Raw genomic sequence first — 8,760 nt, 5'->3', positions numbered from 1 at the left:
TGGATTAGTGCTGTGTTTTCCTGGAAGTAATCTCGCAAGTTCTTAATCGTCTTTTTCTCTTGTTCAGTGAAAAAATGCCTACCCTTCGAACGATTGCCAGACTAGCCAGTCACCATAACTGGCTAGTCTGGCAATCGTTTACTTTTGTGGGGAATTCCTAAAATCTAGAAAGGCGGGTACGGTCCAGGTCGGCCCTTGCGGAAAAACAGCTCCACCATCCAAAATGGAAGCGTGACAGTACGACTACTGTAACGCAATACATAGGAAACTCCTTCCACATGGCCAGAGAGTATTGGGAAGGACAGTATGATAGTTTCGCCAGACATCAATCTGGAGTTTAAGGTATCAGCTGATCTTGAGGTTTGTACAAAAAAAAAAAAAAAAAAAGAGAAAAAAAAAAACCGTAGAACTCACCAGCGTCGGTGATCTCTGCACATATTTGTACGCAGTTCAAAACAATGTTTGAAAATTATAAGTGGTTCCAGTGTGTGTGTACACTTGCACATTTTATTAAGAATACTGAGATTAGATGAAATCCCAAACTGTAACCAGGAGATAGCAATTCTTTCTTTCTTAACAGCTTCCTTATGAATAATTACAAAAGAAATGTTAGGAGTTAGAGATAAGTTGAAATTCCGTACATTAGAGAACTATTTCTTGGGTCTATAAGGAACAAGAATATAGGCAAAGAAATAGATTTTCAAAAAATTTCGCCTGATAAAAGTATTCTTCATTATTGATTCTACTGCCAAATGTGGCAGTATAATCAATAACTGGCTTCCGTGAGAATGATTAACACATCTTGGATACACCCTCGGATACATGCTGTTCATTTTGCTGAAACGTATATTAACCTAGCAAAAATATGCGTAAGATGAAAAATCATAGAATAAAAAAAATAATCCTACCTAGTACTTACCGGTGAATTATTTATCCCAGACTGAACTGGCATTACGTTTCTGTATTTAACTGACACACGATCCCTTACGTTTAATTACTCTTCCTCTAAAATACGCGAAGATAATGACTTTAAGGTTCGTGCTACGGAAAAACTTACAGAATGATACGATTTTATGACCAGAAAAAAAAAGTTGATATGTAAGATCTCATAAACTAGTAACAGCGTGTGTGTTACTGCCACTATAATTATGCAAACGAATAAATGTCCAAAGTACTTATTTTAGATTGCGTGAACTTCAGTCATTTGCAGTTTTTGCATATCAAATAGTTTGTGTCACGGCTTTATAAGACGAGTGTAATTTTAGTAAAAATAAAAATACGATAATTTTTGAATATTTGGACAACAACAATAATAATAAAATGCAACTTTTTTTAAACGGAATAAAAAGAGAGAGGAAAAAAAACCCATTTGTATCTGCTTATAAATAAATGAAAATCCTATTATATTTTAAAATTACATGGCGTGAGAATAAACACTTCATTGCATCTCTGAGATTTTACATTCGCTCGTGACATTTGTAAATGACAAAACAGCGATATTTTATACACGTACTGCGAATTGTCAAGTTTGTTTACTGGAAAAGTAACTTTTTGAATGCCAAGAAAAACGAAAAACAGACTACTTCCAGTCTGTCCATGCGAAAACAGTACAAACGTGGAAAGCGAAGTAAATCGGGAATTTTAACGAAGTGGGAATTTTACAAAAAAGTGTCCTTTCACCATCTTGTACATTTTCTTTTGAATTCAACTCGTTAACTGGCACTCACATAAAACAAATTAAACTTTTCTTAGGAACACTTTAGTGCTCTCTTTTCCATTCTGACAAGTGTGTGACGTATGCAACCAGAGTTAGCAATAACGAAGCCTAAGGAACACTTTATCTTTGGTTTGCAAGTTTTTGTATCCTGCCTGTGTTCAACTTCCGCTGTCACATAATATTGTATTTTAATTAGGAACTTATGTAGCATGAAGCTTTGCGCCCTCTCTCTCTCTTTCCTTATACACACAAAAACAAAATTGGCCTTGTTCCAGATAGTAGTCCATTACTGTTTACTGTACGTTGCGTATAATTATATGCATGCTTAAAAAACTATTTCTAGTTTTTTAAGAATGAATAAATATTGATCAGCGTTAATTTAAAACGTGTTTATTAATTATTCAGTGTATGCTACATATTAAACGTTGTTAATTAAAAATTTCCACTATGAACCAGATTCATCACCCCCCCCCCTTTTTTTTTTTTCAAATTGGAATAGCGTACTTCGATAGCTTTGATGTGTGGCTCTGAGAAAGGGCGTAATAAACTATTTATTAATGGGTTTTTAGGGAAAGATTCGTATTTGTAAATGTGGACTTTCCGAATTGCCATGCTGTAGGAATTAAAAAAAGAAAAACAAAATTTATTCAATACTTTTTGGACACGGAACTTAGCATTAGTAGAGGTATATAATGCAAGAAAGAAGCTTATACAGCATCAGCCAAAAAAAAAAAAAAACCCAAAAAACTCTTCCCATTCACCCATTGATTTGTTCCGAAGGTTTGTCCAGTTCTTCCTTAAATTTATTTAAGCTACAGCTTCCACAACGACACATGGAAGTTTATTCCAGCATTAACCACCCTCTGGCTAAAGGCCGCACACCTATTTTAAAACTGTCTTTCCTCAATTTTAATTAATGGCCCCTCAGGTTCGTAATCTGAGCAAGCGGAAGAATCCCATCGGAATTCAGCGTGCTCAACCCATTCAAGACCTTATACACTTCAACCAGATCACCTCGCAGGTGAATAGTCTCCAAACGCTGCATTTGCAGAACTGAAGCCTTTCTTGGTAAGAGCAACTCTTTGATCCGCTTATCAATCTCGTTGCCCTTCTCTGTACTCGTTCTAGCAGCTCTACATCGTTTCTAAAATGAGGCTTCCAGACCTGTATGCAGTACACCTTGACTACTGCTTTATAAAAAGGGATAATGACTTCCTTATCCCTGCCAGCAAAATTCCTGTATATCATTGACAAGAACCAATGAGCTGTTCTGGCAGACTGTCTGCACTGCTCAGAAAACTTCATATCTGACTGCACAATTACCCCCATGTCTTTTTCATTCTCCACTACCCTGAGTGTAGTACCCCACAGTTGGTACTTTACTCTGGGGTTACTGCTACCCATATGCTGTACTTTACATTTGTCAATATTAAACTTCAGTTTGTCACCTCTCAACCAGTCTGCCCAACTTTTCTAAATTGTGTTGCAGTAGCGTATTGTCATTAACAACCATTCCAACCTTTGCGTCGTCTGCAAACATGGACATTAAGCTTGATATACCTTCGTCTATATCATTGATAAATATAGAAAACAACAATGGGCCCAACACCGTACCATGGGGGACTCCACTAATAACATTAGCCCAATTAGAGAAGTGCTCATTGATTACCACCCTCTGTCTTCTCCCACTCAACCATCCCTTTATCCATAGAAGCAACTTTCCCTTAATGGCATACTGTTCTAATTTGTACAGTAGCCTTCCAGGTGCAATAATATCAAAAGCTTTCCTGAAATCCAAGTACAGTATATAATATATCAAAATTATTTTTTGCATCCAGTTCCTTTGTAATTTTTTAAGTTCGCACGGATGGCACAGTGCTACGACTGCTTTCTGTCTCACCGTGAGATCAAGGTTGAATTCACAGAGGGGTTCTGAGTGGCGAAATTCGTCCCCTTGCGAAAATCTCCCTCGATAAAATGTCAAGTTATGAGCGTGAGTGAAAATGAAAACGAGATTTCTAACTTCGGCTATTCTGCTCCTCGAATAGCTATTCGACTATTCAGGGAATAATTGCACAGCAGAAGAGACAATATGTCATTCACAGTGACAATTCAAATAATGCAACCAGTCTTATTCAGTTTCTTACAGTGAAGCGCGTCTCTCCTGCGTATGGAAAAGTTGTATACGTTACGAAAACTGTTTGTATGCCATGCTCACGAGTGTATGATTGAGTAAATCATTACCGTGCCGGTTATTTTCTCTTCTCCCTAGGACGGGTTTACACGGTTGTCACAAGAAAATGTACTCAGCAGATAATATTATCAGGACGGATTGGTGTACACCAATTGAGGATGCGGCCAGGAAATTGGATATCAGTCATGGGTCTGCACAAGGCTGAATTTACCTAGGATTTGTGGTGCAGTTATTCCAAGCTCCAAAGTTGCATGGGAGACTGGATAATCTCATAAAAATATATTATGCAAAAGATCCGAGCATACATTTACTCGGTCTGTAGTATGTAATCATCCCCACCCCAAGATAATTAATAACAATAATAACTATAAATATTAATTTTTAGCTTTTGATGTTTATGTGCGCCAGGGCATCCCCTTCTGGACTACTCAAGTCTGGCATTGGGTTTGACTGCATAGTTGTCCAGTGCTGGAAGACTGATTTGGTAGGATGTCCACTCTTCACTGAAGATGCGTGAAAGAGGCTCTGAAGAAATGGTGCCGATAGCAAGCAAAAGATTTTTATAAGCAGAGTATAAAAAATCTGGTGTACAAATGTGACAAGGACTAAACCGTGGTGGAGACATCACATTTGTACACCATCTGAAAAAAAAACAAAAAGAAAAATAAACGAACCCGATCCCACCATAATGAAAACAACCTTGCCACTTTTTCTAGTAGGTATATTTTTACATTTATATGTATTTAATTTTTTCCGACTACAATGCAAAAATAATGGCACTTTATTTATAGTCATTAAAAGCCTTTTATTTAATTTCAGTAATTAAACATGTAGTGACAGTCAATTTTAAAATTGTCCAAGATAGCTTTTTCTGACGAAGTAAGTCATCCAGAAACCTATAGACGAATGGACCTTGGCGCCTCCGTAGCCAGGTGGGAAGGAGCAGCAGTGCGTAACACACGCTTCTTGATTAGACCGGGGTTCGAGCCCGTCACCACCAAATACGGAGGATGCGGAAAGGTCAGGGAATGACCACCGCATATTCATGGAGCAATATGGCCTTTGTTGCTAATGCTCCTAAAAACAAACAAACGAATAACTAAAAATAACAAACAAACGAATGGACCATATATTGCGGAACGTACTTCTATATTGTACAATATATGGTAAAGCATATATTATACCAGGAAAATTTTATTGAATAGTGGTTTAGACGGGTCTATGTCAAGACCTTTAAGCGCCTGAATACAAGCAACAAAATTCCTTCCCCACTAGATGAAAATGTTCTGGTTATGCTGTATTCATTTCATTACAGCCCCACTACATATAAAAGTCCGACTGATCTACAGTATTCATTTTGCTGCCCCTGAGAGCTGGCGCTTTGACAAGATGGCTTCCATCTTAACACGGCCCTGATCATCGACCATGTATACTACAGAACATTATACAACTCTGAAACTTAGATTGTAATTCTTAGAAAATTCTTCTGTTTCTCTTTTTTGATTTTAGATTCTAAAGATAAATTTTATGTTTTACATAGCTTCACTCTGGACGACGTTCATATCGAGAAGTGATTTCTTAAACAACAAGATCGACTTAATCCCATCTACAAGGCTTGAATTACTACAATTTAGATTTATTTGGATGTTAAACACAGAATATTCGGGTTAATTATTCTTGAGTCGATTGGAACGCCTCGCTTTGACCACTTATTACTATCTCAGGAGAAAGGAAACCTTTTAAATTGATAGGGCCGACCATTTTGATTAGTAATGTTCCCTACGCTTTCTCCCGAATCGATATAAATTGTTTTAGCTATGGCTAACACAGAAGCAATCCATTATTATGGTAGACAACGCTCCTGCAGTAAATGTGATCTCTAGTAACTACAGAGCAATTGCAAACAACGTAGAAGAGAATTAGCAAATACAAATGATAAATGTTGTCTACATTTACAGGCCTATGTATTTCCGAAAATAATCGTATATTGTGGAATAAACAAGATTAAAATTTTAGAAATTAATACTTTCATAGGTTGGATTGTTTGAGATTATTTTAAAACAGTCCAATCTATGCAAGTGTTAGCTGATGATGCAAGAAGGCAAGCTTATGTAGTAGTACATCCATCAAAAAAATAAAAATAGAATAAATAAAATAAAATAATGCTTACAAAATGAAACTAAAAAATAAAACCTTCCCTCATTTAACTGTTTTTTTTTTCTTTTCTAACGACAGGTATTTATGTCCTTCTATTTTAGATAAACTCTTTACCTTAAAAAGAGTAGATGGGAATTTATTCCAAAAGTCATTCGCCCTTTTGGCTAAATAAAAATTTTCGGGCATCTACGCTACAATTATTCCCTTAGTTTACCCTTTGCTCCATGCGCATGTCACGTGACTAAGAGTAAAGATGCCCTTAAATTTAGTTTACTCCACCTTTTGGAAGCCTTAAATGCTTCAGTCAGGTCATCTGCAGATGGCCGGTTTCCAAACAGTAAATTTCCAAACTGAAGTCTTCCTTGTTAAAAATACCGCATTTTTTACATTTTCACTGCCAGCAAAATGTAAAGAAAGCTGTAAGCGTACCAAAACCTACAGGCATAGGTGACGACTTAACATCACCTGTATTTTTATAAAATTCTGAATGTTCTAAAAAATCCTAAAAATTCTGAATGTACATCGTAAAATGTGCCTTTAATTGAAGTATAGGCTTTTATACTCGATGAATCAACTTTAAATTTTAGATAATTTTTTTAGCGCTTCAAAAGGTCGGCTAATACGGAATACGTAAGGTAATCTTGTTACTCTTCTGTGCACCATTTTCAAAAGATTTATATCCTTCCTAAAATGAAGTTACCAAATCGTATGCAATATTTAAGAAGTGGCTTTGCACACCGGGATAACAACCCCTCTTAGCAGTTTGCACTGGTTAATCATAAACAGGAGCTACATAGACCATCATATCAGACTATAATTATTAAGCTTTTCAGTATCAACTTCCTTGAGTTAGATCGCTACATTATATCGAAAGTGATAGAATCCTTCATTATAGATCTGGTTGAAGTAGCTTTCCTGATTATTGCCATTAACTACGCGGCCCACCTTTGTATCTTAAGCAGACCTAGACACAGAAAATCCTTGACACTTAGGGACCCGTAACTATTTACATAGTTTGATCTTTTAATTCGCGAAATGGACATATCTTAATTTTAAAATTTATCGCTGAGTTCTATCGGTGCCCTCTTGTTTTCGAAATAATTTTATTTTTAAGGGCACAAAAGGTGATATAGTTGATATATCAGTACACGTTGGCACTAATGATATCAAGAGTAGGAGACCGGCAGAATTACTTAACAAGTGCAGGTCACTGTTGAAAAAAAGCCGTGAATTAGGGTTGAATTTGAAAGTGTCTGCAATTCTGCCCAGACACGATAGGAGGGAGTATATGGTGAGAGCCTTGTCGATCAATTCGGCCCTGGAAAGATTGTGCAAGGCTCAAGGGACAGAATTTTTTTCAGCCTGGACTGTACTTATTAACAGGAGAGACTGCTTCTACAGGGATGGGATACACTTAAATAGAAAAGGTGCAAGACGTTTTGCTGATGCTATCGAGGCAGTGTTAGGTGGGTCGGAAAACTGCTAGCTTGGGAGGGATACAAAGACTAATAGATTAACAGTAGCCACTGACAGAGGTGAAAGTGATTTTTGCACTGCTTCTATTGGAATGAGCAGAAGCCTGAAAAACAAGATGCAGGATATTTCAGAGACTGCTGGGAGTCATTGCGGTACAAGTAAACACATGGGTTGTGTTAGGGTAGCTAAGAAAAAGAACAGGTGCATGTACACTTGCGTGTACACCAATGCTAGGAGTTTGGTAAATAAATTTGATGAATTTGAGGTATTGCTCACAGCATGAAAGGCGGATATTGTTGGGATATCAGAGACGTGGTGTCACACAGATATAAGGGATGCAGAACTGGAATTTGGGGAGTACAACATCTACAGAAAGGATAGACAGGATAGGAAGGGAGGAGGGGTTATGCTATTAGTTAAGAAACACATAAAATCCAAGGAAGTGAAACCAGTCGGCATCGATGGACAGTGCAGTGTCGAGTCAGTTTGGTGTGACATAAGCATTGGGAGATCATATTTGAGAGTAGGAGTGTGCTATAGGCCTAATGACTCTGATGAGTATAATAAGAAACTGTACAGGGAAATAGAGTGGGCCAGTAAATAAGAGAGTCTTATAATGGGGGATTTTAATTTCCCAGATGGAATTTGTGGGTTGGTCACTTACACACTAGCAAGGCTTTTGTGGATTTATTGGATGATTGTTTTCTACATCAGCATGTTAGGGAGGCAACTAGAGGGAGTAATACTCTTGATCTGATTATCGGTAGTGATTCTTCATGCATTAAGAATCTGCAGATAGAGAAACCACTAGGTGGCAGTGATCACAGTGTGCTGAAGTGGGATTTACTCAAAGAGGTAGCTACCACCAGGTGTAAAGGGTGTAAAGGGAAAGGTTATTTCTTTCGTAAAGGCAACTACGATGGTCTGAGACAGTATTTAAATTCTATACAGTGGGACCAACTGAAGATGTTACCAACAGCAAACTCAAAATGGGAAGCATTCAAAGAACTTATCTTGGAAACTACTAGGCTTTATATACCAACTAAGAAATATTGTTCAAGGTTTAGGCCTAAGTGGATGTGACATGAACTAATGAGACATATGGCAGAGAAGAAAAATGCATGGGATAAATATAAATTACCACGTGACACAGAAGCCTATGATAGATACAAGTTGATCTGTAACCAAGTTACAAGGAGGTTAGGCAGGCAAAGGC

This window comes from Mastigoproctus giganteus, chromosome 7 (assembly GCF_048544385.1).
Source record: "Mastigoproctus giganteus isolate SK-2022 chromosome 7, ASM4854438v1, whole genome shotgun sequence".
NCBI lineage: Eukaryota > Metazoa > Arthropoda > Arachnida > Uropygi > Thelyphonidae > Mastigoproctus > Mastigoproctus giganteus.
The sequence above is the reverse complement of the archived record's forward strand: the minus strand, read 5'-3'. Positions refer to the sequence as shown.